This window comes from Conger conger, chromosome 9 (assembly GCF_963514075.1).
Source record: "Conger conger chromosome 9, fConCon1.1, whole genome shotgun sequence".
NCBI lineage: Eukaryota > Metazoa > Chordata > Actinopteri > Anguilliformes > Congridae > Conger > Conger conger.
The window spans coordinates 20,171,302-20,190,652 of NC_083768.1; the positions used below are offsets into that span (position 1 = coordinate 20,171,302).

Consider the following 19,351-nt stretch of genomic DNA (forward strand, 5'->3'; position numbering starts at 1 on the left):
GGAAGCACAACACTTTCATTTTAGATCAGTCAGGAAGTAAAGTTTGTGGCCATGGTGGTGGGCCCTGTTACAACTGAGCTGTGGTGATTTGTTTATAAAAGATGTTAGCAGTGCAGTCAAATATGAGAGAGTAGTGCTGTAATGTTACTTACTGCAATAACTCTACTCTGCCACGCTTTGACTAAGAAGTTTATTGGGTGTAAAAAAAGAGAATAATAATGGCATACAAGCTCAATTTCCTTCTAGAACCATTTAATATCATATCTGCCAAGCATACATCAATTACTAGTTTATGTAGAATCCTTTATGAGTACCCAGCAAACGGGCAAAATTATCTCCACCAAAAATCATGATGCAAAGAGACTCTAGCGTGAAACTTATATGACGGATTACCACCGACAAATGCGGCAATTATCCCCAGGAAGCCAGCACAAATCTCAGTGAAATTGATTGGCTCAAACGAAGTTTGTACATGTGTATATGTGTGTGTGCTCTGTGTCTGTATGTGTGTGTGCGTGTGTATGTGTGTGTGCGTGTGTGTGTGTGTGTGTGTGTGTGTATGTGTGTGTGTGTGTATGTGTGTGTGCTCTGTGTGTGTGTGTATGTGTGTGTGCTCTGTGTGTGTCTGTGTGCTCTGTGTGTGTGTGCTGTGTATGTGTGCTCTGTGTGTGTGTGTGCGTGTGTGCTGTGTGTGTGTGTGTGTGTGTGTGTGTCCGTGTGTGTGATATAAATGTACACACAGTCCTGGCAGCCGTGAAAAAAAGGCCTGTACAACACAGAAATTCTGCCACACAGCACCTGAATCCAAAAATGGGCAGCAGTCAATACTGACATCCACTGTCACAGTACTAGCCATTGACGTCAGAGCGGTTTTTAAGTTATTTGCCTATCATTGCCCAAATGCGTACGCCCCGCCATAAAATAAATTCCCTCTGAATCTGTGTGATTGAGATATGAGGAAACAACGGCCGATGCCTCCCGGATTAGCACATGAACAGAAAGGGCACCCGCCCCGATGTCGGCAGGCGGCAGTCTATTCAAATCCGGGAGAGACTTCTGCATTGTTGCAAGAAATAGCCGGATCGCCGTTCTGCAGTGTGCGGGCGCATTAGCATAAAAATGGGCTTTTTTTCCCTTCCCGGGCAGAGAATTATCGGAGGCGAAGGTGCTCTACAGAAAGGAGAGAGGAAACAACGGCATCCCCACACAGCGAAGCCTGGAAATGCCTTATTGATCAATTAAAATTGGTTTCACACTCAATGGGGAGTCGGCCATCTGACATGCCCTACATTTTCACAGTGTTTGGAGCGTGAGGGACGGCTAGGCCAGCACCAGCCACCGCACACGTGAGTATCCCATGCCCGGTGTAAGACTCCTTGTTCATTCTGTGCACGCAGAACCCAGTGAGGAGGCCAGCCTTTAGCAAGCTGTAGCCAGGCACATGTATCGCGTCAGCGTGGAAATATGAAAACTCTATAAATGGATCTTTGAAGGTTTAACAGAGTGGAGCTTGTGAAGGATGAGGGGGGGGGGACAGAGAGGGGAGAGAGAGAGACAGAGAAGGAAGTCGAGAGAGAGACAGACAGAGAGGGGGAGAGAGAGAAAAAGACAGAGACTGACAGAGAGGGGGAGAGAGAAAAAGACAGAGACTGACAGAGAGGGGGAGAGAGAGAGACAGAGAGGGAAGTCGAGAGAGCGACAGACAGAGAGGGGGAGAGAGAGAAAAAGACAGAGACTGACAGAGAGGGGGAGAGAGAAAAAGACAGACTGACAGAGAGGGGGGAGAGAGAGAGACAGAGAGGGACATTGAGAGAGAGACAGACAGAGAGGGGGAGAGAGAGAAAAAGACAGAGACAGACAGAGAGGAGAGAGCAAGAGATAGAGAGAGAAACAGAGACAGTGAGGGATAGAGAGAAAGGGGAGAGGGACAGAGAGAGAAAAACAGACAGAAAGACAGAAATAGAGAGAGACATAGAGGAGAAAGAAAGTAAAAGATTGAGAGGGAGAGAGAGAAACAGAGGGAGAGAGAGGGAGAAAGGGGGAGAGGGAGAGAGAGAGGGAGAAGGAGAGAGAGATAGAGAGAGAGGGAGAGAGGGAGAGAGAGATACAGACAGAGAGAGAGAGGGGGAGAGAGAGAGAAAGAAAGAGAGCGAGAGAGGGAGAGAGAGACAGACAGAGAGAGAGAGGGAGAGAGAAAGAGGGAGAAGGAGAGAGAGAGATAGAGAGAGAGGGAGAGAGGGAGAGAGAGAGAGATACAGCACAGCTGGAGAGCAGGTGTCTGCAGCTGCGGACAGCGCTAGGCTGAGGACACATGTGGACCATGCGGTGGCCACATTTGATTGGCCAGCCCGACCGCATGTTACTCAATTTCCGGGGGAGAGCCACAGCATTATACAAAATTATACAGGGATTAGTCAGAGAACATCTTGCACAACTCTTTGTGGTTTCAGTTGTTGAAAATGAAAGGGCTTGCACTTAGCATTTTCTTCACTTTGAATCCAGGAAATGTGACTCACATTCCACATTCCAATTATTATTTATGATATGTCTAAATTATTGTTGTTGTGCCTAATGAAATGGCATCCATTTAGACACATGCCTCCTATCTTCAATCTCAAAGTGATTTATAATGAAGGATGATGATTCATCAGTACCACACTAAAATATACAACACCATTTTGGGCCCCTTACTGGAACCGACTCTCGGCAGTTGAAATGCAGAGACATTACTCGTAAAGCTAAATGTCCTGGAGATGTATACATGGCCAATAGAAAATAGCCATACAGACAATATGGCCAGGACAGTTGGGCATGCCCTGCCCTTTGCTTTGCCACAGGACTTCACTGGCCAAAATAAATCAGTCTCTCTGTGCATGGTCTAATCTGAAAGATTATGGGAGAGTGTGGTCTGTTGTGACACGGGGGTCCATTGTTACCCGATCAGAAACAAGCTAGCCAGATGCACACGCGTCTTTCACCTGAGATTTCAATGGACCAGCTTGGTGTCAATTCTGTGCTTAGAAAACAAGTGTAATAAGTGACCCTGTGTCACAACAGACCCCACTCTCCCCTTCATCTCCAAAAGTGTGGCATCCTCTTTGCTGCACTGTACTGAACTTGGTCCAGGGGGAAACTGTCCTCTATTGGCCCGGCAATAGTATGTATGGCAGCCACCCGATTGCCCCTAGATCGTATCCCAGCTTCCACTACAGCATGATCTACAGCATGGTGTGGCTGTAGGCAATATGGACAGGATGCTACAGTACTTTGGATCTCTGCTGAGATAAATATGATTCAATCAATTTAGCAAATTGTGCCTTGATCTTCAGAGGGAATTTTAAAAAAGAAATCAGTGGCAAAAGTGAGACATTGTGACTGAGATCGGACCATAAATGGATCGGACGTCTGTCTACATGAGCAGTCCCAGTCAATAAGCCGATAGTATGAACCCCACAAAAGCCAAAGTTCACAGCATAAATATTAAAAATAATGACCTGCCTTTTTCCTGTTGGAATTTAAATAAAATCACTATACCGGTTCAACTGTGGAAATGCTGCTTTTGTTACATATCCATGAGGGCTGGTGTACGGAAACCTCAGAGCAAATTCTAGGTCAGCTGAACCTCTATGCTAATGGTGTCACCATTGTCTGGTTTAGACCATAATCCATAAACTATAGACCAGTATACTGTATAATCAGCACAGCTAACCTATTCTTGACCATCTGCTTTTCAGCATGTAGCACTAAGGAAGAATGCTATCAAATAAACTATAAACAGCAATATAGGGATTATTTACAGTACTATATGTACTATATGCACTTTTTAGCAACTTATTTCACATTTCCACATATACCTGTATTTTAAGCCCATGACAAAAAAGTAGCCAGTTCTCTGCCAGCTTTTGTTATGTTATTATAACCTTTTACATCACACCCTTGTGCCAATAGTGCATGACATGCTAATTAAGAGCACAGATGTCTGCCATATTTGTGGTTAGTGAAAGACATATCCTGTGGCTTATACAAGCAATGGAATTACAGAGGCATGTCTGATTGTGACCATGTGTTAATTATCTACTCTGTAGTGTACACACAGAAACAGGCATATTTATACCAGTGCCTCATACAATACCATTATTGGCTACATTCAGCTTTATTGCAATTTTATGTTTCTGGTACCAGCTTGGAGTGCTTTAAGCAGCTGCATTTGTTTAATTCTTACCAAATAGTATCTGATATAGAATCGTGATTTTTATAGGTTTTAGGGTCATATTCCTCCCTGGGATTTAACCCGTGGAGAGAAAGAATTGAGTGTACAACTATTCCATGTGACAGATTGACGGACAAAAGTACAAACCTGCTAAGGCCAATTCAGTGTAGTATTACCATTTATGATGAGAAAAGTATGGGTAGTAGAGGACCGTACCGACAATCAGCTCTTTTGAGAACACAGTAATACTATTTAAAGACGTACCTTTTTCTTTCCTCACTCAATGACAAAGAGCGTCAAAATAATGACAGTTGAGCCTTAACACCCCAGCACGGCAATGCACAAATCAGCATCACCTATTAAAACCACTAAATCAGTCGTAGAAGAAAACCTGGCTCTTCATATAAATAATAATTTCTGATTCTTGCTGTAGGACTTGTCAGCTGTGGAGCATTAGACAGGCAACAGAAATACCCAATTATTCGCACGTAATAACAGTCATGCCATGCAGAGGCAATTTCCCCACACACAACAATTCTCTCCCACGCACACTGAATTACAAGTGCCAATTACAACCAAGGGATTACATCTGATGGGGCCGGATTTATGTTGTCACTGTCAAGCCCGTGTAAATTGTGTATGTCATTGGAGCTGACATAGCGTTTGGGCGGGGTGTTTTTGAGTTGCGTGCCATCATTGCATTGGTGCCTCCTGAATGCAGCATAGTCTCACACTTTCTCTGTATTATCCCAGACCAATGTGCTTTGCAGAAGGTTTCAAGGGAACCCTTATCCATTTAGTGTGTGAGAGCACATTAATAAAAAAGCCAAAGCTGAATAAAAAATATGCATGAAAATCATCATCATCATCATCATCATCATCATCATGTGCTCATTTTTCATTTTTATTGAAACAAGGAACTTTAATTGTGTAGAAAAGATTTGTGTCTGGGATTTCCACTGCTCCGAACAGTATTTTTATATATTATTTAAATGGGATATTTTTTGTTGGATTTTAAATGATTTTATAACAAGATTTTAATTTATGGCTACATAAAAATAAGGGAAAACAAATCATTACAATGAAATCCTTGGAATAGAATGTTCCCATAAATTATATTTTATTCTCCACTCCCATATACTGCCATCTCAACAAGTTGGACAACTTAAAAAGTGATAATAATTATATAAGTATACTTTTTTTAACGTCATAAATCAACGTGAAAGCATTTGTTCTCGTCCATGGTCACTATCAACAGAAATGCCATAACAGCCCCTTCATTTACCGCAGTATTTTAGGGCCTGCCCGTGAAGCTTGGTTTCAGAGAGTGGTCTTATTGACGCTGTGCACGGCGAGTAAAACTGGGGCTAGTGCTCAGAGCTCAACACAGGGGCTAGTGCTCAGAGCTCAACACAGGGGCTAGTGCTCAGAGCTCAACACAGGGGCTAGTGCTCAGAGTTCACACTCTCCTACCCGTCACTTCACAGGCATCATCGCTGGCTCTTAATAATTCATACCTCTAAAAATGGGAGCCTTTAATTGGAGTCACATCTTGATTCTCGCCGCACCGCAGGGACACACTTAGCGGGGCTTTTTCCAGGAAAACTGTCTCGCCGTCGAGCAAGGGCTGCTGGTCTGAAGGTAAGGGAACAGCCCTTGAAATTTCTACCCGCTCTTTTCCCTTTGCCTATTAAACTGTCTGGGCAGAGCTGGAGAGAGCTGGAGAGAGCTGTGATGCGTTTTGAATTACATCCAAAGGCCCTGTGAGTTTATACATGCACATGTGCACACGCACACACACACACACGCACAACCTATTCACCCAAAACACATGCACAACAGTTTTGATGGAGAACATGTCTATCAGTGAAAATAGCTCCATTTGTTACCGGCCTGCCCGCTCATCTCAGGGACCTGTGTAGGAAGGTGTACATTTCCACGAAGATTAGTCTATGCAGGCCATAAATCATTTCAGAGAGAGAGAGAAAGAAAGAGAGAGAGAGAGAGAGAGAGAGAGAAGGAGAGAGGGAGAGGAGCACAAGAAAGTGGTTCCACTTGCAAATTGTGGCAGATCCCTGAACATGATCCCCTTCACAGAATCCAATTAAGTAAATGCCAGGCAGGACACCTGTGTGGCAGGTTGATGGATGTCAGGAACGGGCCGCACGTGAATCCAGAGCAGGACAGAAATGTGGAGGAATCTCGGAGAAGGAGAGGACCATGTGGAAACCTAATCACACCGCATGCGATATAAGTCACAGCCCTGTCAGGCAAACATGGCCCCCCATGAACCCACATCCAGTCACTCTGCGCCCCGAGGCCTCCATTAATTCTCACCAGCACTGAGTAAACACACTTGTGAATGGGGGGGGGGGGCATTGCTGGCCTTCAGAGAGAACGCAGAGCCTAGCAACCTGCAACAATCCAGGGAAGACCGCGAGGGGTTAAACAGTCTGACTGTACAATGCAGGTTTAATGTGGAAAGAATATTCTAGCTATCATTCCATTCCCTGACTTTATCTGTGACATAGCTGTAGTATTTGTCCCCATGAACTATAAACCGTGCACTTCCCCCAACTGTAATATGTTCAGCTGAGGTATGTGTTGGTTGGCCAGAGTAGTCCAATCAACACACAACTCCAAGGACAGCATACTACCATCAATTCTTCCATTTACCTACCCATCTTTCCATCTTCAATCCATCCATCTCTCTCTCCCTCCCCCTCTCTCTCTGTCTCCTAACATGAGCACTGTTGTGAGCGACTCTGTTGCCCTCTAAGCTCCCTACCAGTCACACAATGCTGTCAATCACCAGTTGTATATAAAATCATCCAATGGCTTTCATGAATGAGAGTGGCCCAGTTAGACTGCGCTTGCTATAAAGCTCATAGTGGGTTTGTTTGAGCTGACCTCTCCAGACATGTGTTTGTTCCATTCATGTTCATATATCGAAATACTACTGTAGAGTTTGCTTTGATAAGAAACAGCCTGTTCCATATGCTTATGGTCAACAGCAAGTTATTGCAGTCCAGTGAATTCTAAAGAAATAAATGACAACAAACAAACAATAAATTATAAATAGGTCACTAAAATATTTCCATTTCGAGAATGAATCTTAAGAAGTACATTTCTTGCCACTGCATGAAACTTTTTTTTTTTCCCCTCAAGAAAGACATAGTTCTATTTGGGGATGAAGCAAACCAGAACCAGAAGAAACACAAATCATCTTTATTAATGTATCTTTATTAAGCACATTTCCTCAATATTATGTGCTGTCATATATCAGACGTACACAATATGGCTTAACTGTCCGGAAAAGGGACTACATGTTTTCCATCACATCTCAAGAAGGCTACATGATCATGACAACTGACTGTGATATGATTCCCCTGCTTGTTTATCATTGATAATTATCTGACAATTGAACAGTTCCGACAGGGAGACCCACGAGCACAAACAAACCGTTTGACGAGGGACTGTTTGATGAATGGGAGCCGCTTCCAGGGCCAATACCCACCAAAGCGTATTGCTAAAATACACACACTGCCTGACAACTAGATTGGTTTCCGCCTCTACCTTACAGAAGCCGCGTTGGGGTCAGTGCTCAATCTACAGGGGTCACAGCTAAAGCTATTTTACACCCAGGCTCCGACTCTCTGCATCAGTCTCTCACTGACCTCAGGGAAACAAGAAAAACAAAACTAATTCCATAACAGCCACAACAAGGTGCTATAAACAGGATGAGGAAAGATATCCTACTCTGTGAAGCCATTTCTGTGGAAAAAATATAATTAATCACCCTTCAAATACATTCATTACATTCAGTGAAATATTTAATCTAATGCAATCCTGGTGAGTTTGATTAATGAGTTTAATTCATTATTTTGTTCACTATTGAATTCGTATTATCTCATGCATTCCCTTGAATAAGAACTTAACCTATGATTACTACTGCTGATACTACTACTACTACTACTACTACTACTATTACTACTACTACTACGACCACTACTTATACTACTAAGTGTAGTTATGTATTGTCTGCCATCAGTGTTGTGGTATTGCTGCCAGAAAGTCAAACTAAAAATAGATGCTTTCCGCCTGGCTGGCTTGATATTTTTCCCTACTAGAATACATGTGAATAAATCAAGTGTTCCCTCTCTTCGGAAGCTTGGTTTCCTGATTCCAGCAAACAGGAAGAAATGTGTAGAGGGACAGAAACTCAGGGAGGGTCTAACAGAGGAGCTCACAGAATCCTAAAAATAGAGGATGTCTTCAAGTTCATGCCAATGAAAAAGCCTGAGAAAATGAAGAACTGGGACGAAGTGAAGGCTCTCATTGCAGAACAACAGGGGCGATGCCAGGTACAGCCGCATTAAGCTACAGATGACAGTTAAGATCCGCTCTCCTCCAAACATGGAAAATGGCTCAGAAAATTCATTGACAGATTAGATTGTACCAACCAACCACATCAATATTTATGTTCTCAAAATGTGGACTAATTTCCAAACACAGGCACATCAGTTAACAAAGTTTGATCTCCACATGTCTTGGAGCTGAATACCTATATACCATAGAAGAAGTGGCTCTGAGAAAAAGGATGGACAATGCGGTACATACAGTGCTATATGAATGTTTGGAATGGGTGCCTTAGAATAAAATATTGCTGTAACAGTTAAAGCATATGTTGCTGGAATGTGTAGGGCCAGCTGGTGCAGGTTTTGGGCTGACCTAAAAAAGGTCTTGAACATTCCTCATGCCGGGGAAATGAGGTCTGTTTAAGAGAGGTTTAACAATGATAAAAAATAAATACATAAATAATAATACATTTCAAGTACTTGCAAAGGTTTGCTGATACAGGTTAGGCCATTCCTGGGGACGTGTAAGAATCATGAGAGAATCATCAATAAACCTGCAGATGATGCCGGGAACACGGAGGAGAACTTTCCTGGAACGTAACGCGATTCTGTGGATGTTGGGAACGTGGCAGTGAACGTTCCAACAAAGTGACGCAATTTTGTGGATGCCGGGAACATGGAGGCGAACGTTCCTGGAACATGACACAATACCGTTGATGTTGGGAACCTGGCTGTGAACGTTCCTGCACCGTGACGCGATTTTGGGGATTGGTCTGGGAACGTGGAGGTGAATTTTCCTGGAATGCGACATGGCGGCCTGGATGTTGGGAAGCTGCAGGAATGTGGAGATACTGAGAAGCTGGCAGGCGAGTCAGGGTGACCTCATGCATTTGGCGAAAGAAGAGACTATCAGGTTCCATGACCCGGGGCAGACTCCAGCTCTCCTCCGCAGCCACTCTCCAGGGTACGCTCTGGAGGCAGACTGCGATTATGCGGTAAACTCTCTGAACTCTGAGCACCAGTCAACCCCCCACCCACCAAACGCACAGTACACAGTGTTCCCCCTAACCGAAGGTATCCTACCCTGCCACTCGGCCATGTCACTTCCTTTACGTGTATGTTAACAGGAACTGTCTGAACATCGTCACAAACACAGAAAGTCTGTGGCTATGTGCGCATTGTTTTATCCTGTAGGTACAGTATTTCTAATTCTGACTTTTTGTGAGCAGCAAGTGTGTATGTTTGCATGTGTATGCGTGTGTGTGCATGCGCGTGTGTATGAGTGTGTGCCTGAATATGTGTGTGCACATACATTTTTGTGTGCGCCTCTGAACTTGTTTCCAATAGTTTATGAAAATGCTTTTGTGTATGCGTAGGTAATACAATGGAGTGTGGGAGGATGTTGCGTATTAACGATCATGTTTATATCTGTTTCCTGTGCTTTTGTGTGTGAGCCAGTATGTGGCTGATTAAAGGAAGTCTCTCAGCTCTGTGGTGAACTTGGATGACCTGTAGTCAGGTGAGAAGCTTCTCCAGCCCGATCTCTGTTGTCCAGTCCATACAACATGTTGCATTGTATGACAGGGCAATGGCCATGACTGTCCAGTAAATCAGAGTTAGTCAGCCCTAGAAAGCTCACCCATTCAGTGATCAACATCATTATTATTCAATCTAACAAGGCTCCTTGGGACTTGATATGTGAATTGGACAAAAAGGCAAGGAGACCTTGCGAGCAGACCTAATGTGGCAGTGTTAAAGGCATGCTGCAGTAAAATCTGGGTTTTGCACAGAAGACCACAGTTTTATAATGGAGAAACGCGTTTTGTGGGCAGAAGGCCACGCTAAATGATGCTGAAAATCAGCACTCCGCCTGTTAGGCCATCTCTAGGTCGTGATATTTCAGTGCGGACGCAAAGCTCTGTTTATCAAGCCATAAGATGGAAGGCCATTACGTTTTGTCACCGTTAACAGAAACTCCCAGGAGTGACTTTGTGTTTTAGAAAATAAAGTTTTTGCATTAGAAAAAGTACTAGGAGCACGGTTTCTGTTCTCAAGCGCATCAGTATTCTGCCGCCATTAATAGTTTTAGATTTTTTAGCGCCAGTGGTCCCAGCAGTATGCTGGATAACATTGGCTGCATTAACATTCTTTCTCTTGTATTGTCCCTTGCATATATATTGAGAAATAACTATCCTTCATGCTATACTGGTGAAATGAACAATACAAAAACAGAATAACTAAGCAAGATAAGGCTACATTAAAAAAAAAACATAATTTGTAATGTTGGTTTACGAGAGAATGTTATTTTTATTTTTTTGGGCAGGGCTTGAGAAATGACGACTACAATATTGCACATTCATAGGGCTTTTTTCAAAACGTGAAAATTTTGTTAAGTACAAAAATGATCGTGCATTTGCTAACTTACTAACATTCAAAACATAATCACACAATTAATGCTATCGCCATGCATGACTATTCACAGCAAACCTCATTAACAAGACAAGTGTCCCCTAAAGAATTACAATAATTGATTTACTGTAGTGTAAACATAGGCATGGTGACCCTGAAAAGCAATGAAGCATGGATTTACAATTTTGATCTCTAGAATACAGTACATGGATCACCTCAATAATTAATGCAAAAAGAGCAGCTAATTAAATATGTAAAGAGATGAGCCCTGCTAAAAGGAAATGCCCAATGCTAAGTGCTCTTCTTTTAAGGAGTACAGACGTTATGACACAAATGCAGTCCATCATTAGACAGACCTTTTCTATGTAGAGTATAACATGTCCTGTCTAATGATATTACATTACCAAGGAGCAGAACAAAGTTTGCCTTCCAAAGATTTTGCTCCGTCTACATTAAAGCCATACTCCAACATACACGCTAGCACACACAGTCCGGTATCAATGATAAGATGCTAAATGTTGGCATTTATATAGCGCCTTTATCCAAAGCGCTGTACAATTGATGCTTCTCATTCACCCATTCACACACACACACACACTCCTACACCAAAGGCGATTGGGTGCCATGCAAGGCACCAACATATTAACCAAAACGCTGTTGTACTTCCTGCAAGAAGAGTGGAACTAAAGTGGGTACAATATGAAATGCCACATATTATCCCTCTGGATCAAATGGATTGTAGACCGTGCGATTTGATCAACAGCAATCTGGAAACAGTTTGCAGACAATTAGGTGCGTTGTTTGAGTGAATGCACTGGGGGTTTCCGGTGAAAGGATTCATAACCTCCCCGGGTTTGTGGAGTGTGAAATGTGGGTCTGCTCACTGGCGTCCAGGCCGGAGGGATGGCACGCGGCCTTTATGCAGAGCCGCGAAAGTCCCGTGTACCTGCCGCCCCCAGCGTCAACAGCACACTGATCACAGCCCCGCCGCCCGGCTAATCCTATTGAGGGACCCGCCAATCCTCTGTGGCTTAAACAAATAAGACCCCAGGAGAAAGAGAATGGGCAGGAGCTCCTTTTGTAAGTGTGGACAATGTCCAAGGCAGCCTCAAGTGCATGAAAAGGGGTTTATCCAAATACTTTTCACAGGCCTCCACGCTCTCATTTACCCCCATGGAGTCTGAGCCCTCACTGCGCCTGTCTCCTTACCTTGCCAGCTCAGCTTTTCAGAATAAATAAATAAATAAATACAGTTCCATCACAGTCAATGGTCTTCAACGTTGGTTGCTGTAATATTAAAAATAGGTCAACATAAATGCGTGCACGGGTTGATATCAATAGAACCTGAGTCAGTGGTTTGTCTTAATGACAAATATATTGATCATAAAATGCATTTTGCAAGACACTTAGGTCAGAAAAATGGAGTCTAGACTCATGAAGGAATCTCAGGGGTTCCTGCGCAGAATGTAAAACATAAATTATTACGCATAGTCCAGTCTGTAAGTATTTGGACAGTGACAGTGATTTCTGTTGTTTTGGCTCTCTACAATTGATTTGAAATGAAGTAATGAATATGGGGTTAAAGTGCAGACTGTCAGGTTTTAATTTGAGGGTATGAATAACAATATGAATTGTTTTATTGCAAATGCAAAAATGAGTAAAGAGGCAAAACAACAAAAATTGTGTGTGTGTTTGTGTGTGCCCATGCGTGTGTGTGTATGCGTGTGTGTACGCAATTCTTTGTTGTTTTGGCTCTGCACTCCAGCACATTGCATTTTGCACGTATTTGTTTAAATGACCATAAATAATTGGAGATGCTTTTATGAATAGCATATTTTCAACTTATATAAAAACTTACACACCATGCTGTTATCCTTGCACTCAGTCGCTATTTAGTGTATACAGCATTAGTTACAGACTTCAATGATATTACATTCGGTCTCATAACATAACATAACATAACATGGCTTTCAGCCACTTTTTGCCTGCGGTGGGTGTTGGATTGAGGTGTCAATATTTTAATGCGGTGTGGGTTCTAAGCCACACGTCATTGTAGGGGCCTTCAGATAATAAAGAAAGGTCTGCAGGAACCGGGCCTACAGTGACTGTGCATCTCTACCCTCTGATTTCTGGCATGGAGACACCTCGTGACTGACACCTCCAGCCCTGGGACTCGAGTGTATTTGCAGTGGTCGACAGGCTACTTATTCTGATAAAATCAAGAGGGCTGAGCAAATGACTGCAGCTGGAACCTGACAGAGGAGTGTTTACTTACTGTAATCCCAGCGAGCGCAAATGCTCAAGAGCTTAATCTGACCGGCCAAATTGGTGCAGATATATCTTTATTTATTTAGCGGCTCATTACGGTTTATTTTGCTGTATCACCACAGGCAGCGGTTCAAACACTAATGACTATTTATTTAGACTCCTTCAAAATATAATAGCCCTTTTCTCAGGACCGCCGTCCACATTATCCACAGTGCAGCGACTGTTCCGGGAAGCAGCCTCTTGCGGCTGTGGTGGAGGGTTTTGAGCGCATATCCTCCTGAGACCCGCAGGAAGACATTTTAAGTCTTTTTTTTTATTCCAGTGAAGATATTATTCATTTTATTTGAATGGCACATGTCTCTCCAATCTCCCATCTATTGTTATATTATCTGTAACAGATCTGGCTTTTCATTTCAATAATTTGAAATCCAGTCATTTCAAAAACATTTTTAATGCTGAAAAAGTTGGCAAGATAATGACAAAATATATAACTAAAACATTTTCTTGGCTTTTATCTTTATTTTTGTATTGCAATTGCTTTCAAAAGTTCATACTGATCTGATTTTATAGAGCTCTTATTAACTTGCGGGACATGTAAACAAGAGGAATTAATTTTGCCTGGATGTAAATTGTATGTTAAAAAAAAACATTCAAAATATGAATTCTGAATACACACATAATCCTTCAGAACCAGAATTGTTCAGTTTGGATTGTCTGGAAGCATGCAAAGTTATGGCAAGCCTTTTCAGTCTTAAAAGCAGGCTGCCATTCTTTTAAGTGGCTCATCATTAAAAATGTATGAGCAACAACTCTAGTAGGGTATACCTAAGTACTGTCTGAACAGAGAATCAGAACGTTCTAACCCTTTGACCCTACAAGTCATGCTTACAGTAAAATAAGCATTAAAGTTCTATGGAAATATGATGAAATGCAACTGAAACTGCTGAACATACACTGCACACACATCATTATCATCATAATCATCATCATCCAATAAATATCCATATCGTCATGCTCTGTCACACATCTTCACGCACAATATTGAACTGTATTTAATGTCCAGGATATCCTTGCAGATAAGCATTGATATGCTAATATGACTGAATACATTGAGACTAAGTATCATTGAGGCTTGAGGACCATGTGTTGTTCTCCGGTTCTGGGCCTCCGCCAATGTATTGAAACAAGGTGACTCATGCGGAACAGGTACACGTCGGGTTCTGACTGAAAAATTAATTTTTGTTGGAACGGCAATTAAAACGAAATGTGTAGGCTTCAAAGGGGAAGCTTGATTTTTCAAGTAATGAGTCACTTTACGGAGGCACTAATAGCATCCTAATGTATGAGCTCAGTAATGCGACTGCAGGTTGACGGGATAATTGGAAAGACAAGCTGCTGTGAGCATGCCACGAACATGACATGTGTGCACCTGTGATATTTCTTTAAGGGAATCAAAGATTCAAAGATTCAATCCCATTGCTACGGGTTTGTGTCGAATCATGATACTCTCAAACAGCGAATCAGGGAAAATACCCCCTACTGTCACATCCTTTTGACTTCCCATGTTTGACTTGACCTAACATAGCACTATATTCCACAGGCGTGGAATGCACTCCCACAGAGCAGGCCATGACCAGGATATTTTGGATACCACGCACTATTTTTCACTCTTTTTCGAGATCAAAATAAATACATGTCTGGGTTTCTCAGACTGCAGTGTAGAGAAAGGTTAAAGTGATTGTAATGCTTGTGCCTGTCTCCTTGTATTAAAGCCTTTTTTTATTATACATACTGTAGTTAAATCTTTTTTTCCCTGGCATTTTTTATCTAAAGTAAGCACATATTTCTGGTTGAGGAACACACCTGCCCCAGCTTATAGTTCTTTCCCCGATTTCCCCAACAATAACCAAACTGGCTTTTGACAGTCATCTCAACATTCACCACTGAGCAGTGGAATAAAGAGCTTGACCCACATTGCTATGGTCTTCCACTGTGTTGAGAACCAGGTCTCTGGCATAACAATATCATTAATTATTCTAATTATCCAAGATACTCCCAGAACAAATGAGCTAATTAACATTTCAATTACGTGTGGCGTTTCTGAGTGACTTTCTGAAAGCGCAAAGACAAAACACTGACATCCTTGATCGTCTTCAGCGATTAGATTTATTTATGTATTTGCTTTCATCAACTGGCTATAATACTTCCTTTGTTCAGAAGTAATGGTGCAGTTGAATTTGCGGCTAATTCTTAGATGTTTGTGTATGGAGTCCAGAAAACCGAAGAGGAGACAACGCATACACATTTACCGCTGGAGTAAAGAAAAAGAGCAGAACGTACGCTACATCTCCACCAGTGGCCGCCAGCACTTGGCCATGCTGGAAGCATGGGTTTAATTTGCAGGCCGACAGGCAGACTTAGCTATTCATCTACACTCAAAATGGGATTTAAACAGTACCGGTGTTATTTCTGTAGTACAATAGCTTACCCCCAGCAGTGTAACCAAACCCTTTTCCCTGCTTTCATTACCCCCAAACACCCTCCTCTCTCTCTCTTTATGCCCCCCCTCCTGCCACAGCGCCCCCTCCCCCCACCCCTCCTCCTCTGAAGAATAACTGACAGGATTAATGGAGCCCCTTGGCTTGAGCTGATATGAACACATTCCCTGAATGGTCTCCATTGATTTGTGTTTATATTACCCCGCTCCAAATCTATTTCATATCCTCCAGTTCTACGTGCGTTTCCATGGCCATTCTGCACATGTTCCCCCCACCCCCCCCCCCGCCCCCTCACTCCTCTCCTGAGGATGTCTGATCTTCAAAGGGACTCAAACTGTATGAAGGGGAACAGAAACCACACGAAGCAGCCAGGCGATCAGAAGGAACCGTAGATGGATATCGAAGTGCAGAGGTAAGACTCTAGCAGACTCTGGACAAAGGAGAGTGCAAGTAGCAAAAAGAATGTGCTGTTTACCGACACGGTATTTCGACCTGGGCACAAACTGTGGTTCTGCATGTTTTATTTTAAATTACTACTGGAGGGCCGAATTAGTTTTTCACCAAAGAACTCAAGATAGATTGCATTAGCTTGTCTATGACTAAGCTGACTTCACTAAGACACATCCTCACAAAAATGCACATAATTAATTAAGGCTTTTTCAAGGGCAATGTTTGCAACGAAAAATGCATCCGTCTAACCACTGATGACATTTGTTCCCTGCTCAATTCTGTCTTTTCACTGGCAGAAGATTCCCCCTTGTTCTATCATTTAGCTGGCGACTGAAGTTTCTTGTCTGTAAATGCCAGTATATTGCTGTTTTAGTGCCACTATGGATTTGTAGTTTACTGTTCAAAATACATTTGTGTGCAGTGTACCAGGAGGGTACTGTTGCACCTGGGCACTCAAAAATTTTGTGTTTGACATTCTGTCTGTAACATATTTCTTCCTCTCACCCAGTGTAGCCTACTATATCAATTATATTATGAGGGTAATTGATCACTAATTGCATAATTAGTCACATGTTTTTGACAATGAAATGCCTCCAGGAATTTAGATGGTAATGCAAAAAGGAATCATTTCAGTGTCGCATGCCGTAGATAAACTAGACACACTGGCAAAATCATATTGTTCTAATTGAATAATTTACAGTAGAAGTTGCCTTGACCTCCAGAAACAGATAGAGATTGGGCATCAGGACGTGAGAAAAGAGATGGATTTAAACATATCCCCATAATAGTGCTGTATTACGAGCTGGCTTGATGAAAACATATCATAAAACAAGTCATAAAATGCTCTTTCAGAAATCAATGTTTTTCACTTAAAGAGCAGTGTGCTCTCAACTCAACTGTGCTAATCAATAAAAGGACCGATGTTATTGTTTCATTTCATTCTGACTGCGACTTGGTGCCCACCGCAACCATTTTCGGGTTAAAAAGGCAGTACGGCCAACAAATTCTACCCGTCAATAACGGACGTGTGTCAAAAACGTCTGCCATTAGAATTCTGTCAACCTCGGACATAAAACAAGAAAGCACCCCCCCCTGCCCCAACCACCGTTCCTCCCCTTCTCCCAGGGCATATCCTTTTATTATAATACCATCCAGATGCTTCCAATTCCCTGCACACCTGTAAGATAAATATTTTCATTGTGTGCTCAGTGTATGCGTGCTGTTCGGAAGAGGAGATGACCGCTTGGCCTCGACCGCCCCCCCCCCCCCCCCCCCCTCGTTTCCACCAGTGATTCATTCTCCCTGCAGAAATGAAGCCGTTCCAGAGCATGTCCAAATGAAGATGAATAGGACGACGTCGAGTGGAGGGCCCCACACATGCTTACAAGGCGGTAAAGGCTGAAATGCGATCCTCGACGTGACCCCGCCAAAGCCAGCCGTTTCCTTTCCCATGATCCCCCGATCAATAATCATTAGCGGGCTGTTGTGCTGGGCTCGCGGAGATCGTTTGAGGATGAGTGCGCTTTTAGGTTATTCGTCATACATCACTTCCTTTGGTTGGAGGGCACGCACAGCGAGGGCGCGTGACTTACGCACAACAAGCGTGAAATGCATTACGCACCCGTGAAAATACAATACATTTTACAGCAGTCTGATGAGTGTAAAGGGGTTTAACGTAGTCTAATAGAACATGACGCCCGCCCGGCCTGGTGAAGAGCCCAGGGTCAAAGGCCCAATATGGGTCTATCAGTCTGTACCCCACCATGGGGAAATACATTAAAACACAAGAGTGGAGGGTGGTACAGAGTCAGGAAACCTTGAAGGGGGAGGAGAAGAAGGGAAGGCAAGAGAGAGAGGGAGGGAGAGAAAGAGATATAGAGAGAAAGGGAGAGAGGGAGGAAGGGAGAGATAGGTATAGAGAGAGAGATAGAGAGAGAGAAAGAGAGAGAGATAAAGAGAGAGAGATAAAGAGAGAGGGAGAGAGCTAGATAGAGAGGGAGAGAGAGAGATTGTGATTTTGCCAACATTATTTTCAAGCTGTTTTTATGATGGCTTTATCATTGGGTTGTAGTAGTACTGTCATTGTACTGTGTAAATAAGTTGTGTTGGGTTAAAAAAACTAAACATTTAGTAGTAATATTTTAATTACTATTATTATGATGTTGTTGGTGAATTAAATGAACTCCCTGGTGTAAAATCCAGCTATGACCAGCATGAAATACCAGCAACCAGCTGTTTCAAAACATAGCTTGAGCTGGTCAAACTGTAATGAATATGGAGCCGTTCTAACTGGTCAACCACCTACTAGCTGTTTCAAAACCTAGCTTGAGATTTTTTCAGCAGGGCTATTTTGTATTCTATATGTGGGTATTTTTTTATTGCACTAGCTGTATGTACAGTAACACAACACACGTTTTGGGTTGACTTGAGAGAGAGTGTGCAAGACAGAAAGGAAGAGAAAGGAAGAGAAAGAGGGGGGGCAGTGAAAGATGAAAAAAAAAGAGCAGGGCAGTTGAAGAATAGGAGAGAGCTCTGTGCAGCAACACAAACGTATTAAGCCATAAATCAGGATAAAGGCCGGCACAGGCCTGATGGGAAAACTGGTCAAGCAAACGTTGCCTAAGAATCACTTTAGAGTGTAAGAGGAGAGAGAGAGCCACGCCGGATCTGGCCCTTTTTGATGATGCGAGCAGTTTCACCCCGTTCCCCAGTGCTCTGCTGGCCCGCAAGAAGCTGGAGCCCACGTTTCTTTCCCCTCCGCTGCGCATCAGCTTGCGCCGCGAAAGCCAACTAAAGCAAACAGCCAGCCCCGCTAATGTCAGTGCTTTGTCAGCTCGCCGCGCCGTCAGCCAGCCAAAGGCAAAGTCAAAGCAGAGGAGGAATCTGGGACTCCCGTTCCTCACAGCACTGATTCCACCCTGCCGCTGTCAACTTTTCATTTCACAACTACGACTGATACCCGCCTCATTCACACCACAATAGCAACAATAATAATTATAACAGTGGAAAATAATAGCCGGCAATAAATCACAGGCAAGGTATCGTTCCGGTGCCGTTACTCTACATATGTGCCCTTGACAGTTTCCCAGTGATACAATTAGCAGGACCGGAGAGAAATTGTCATAGACCGTTAGATGCAAGGGGCATGCGGACATAAG

At 43.0% G+C, this 19,351-nt stretch overlaps 1 protein-coding gene across 2 annotated transcripts in view; it reads right to left on the reverse strand.

Annotated features, from left to right (window-relative positions):
- LOC133136547 (RNA-binding motif, single-stranded-interacting protein 3-like) overlaps window positions 1–19,351 on the reverse strand; it is a 161,938-nt gene that overhangs the window by 141,421 nt on the left and 1,166 nt on the right. The gene's annotated exons all lie outside the window — the stretch shown is intronic.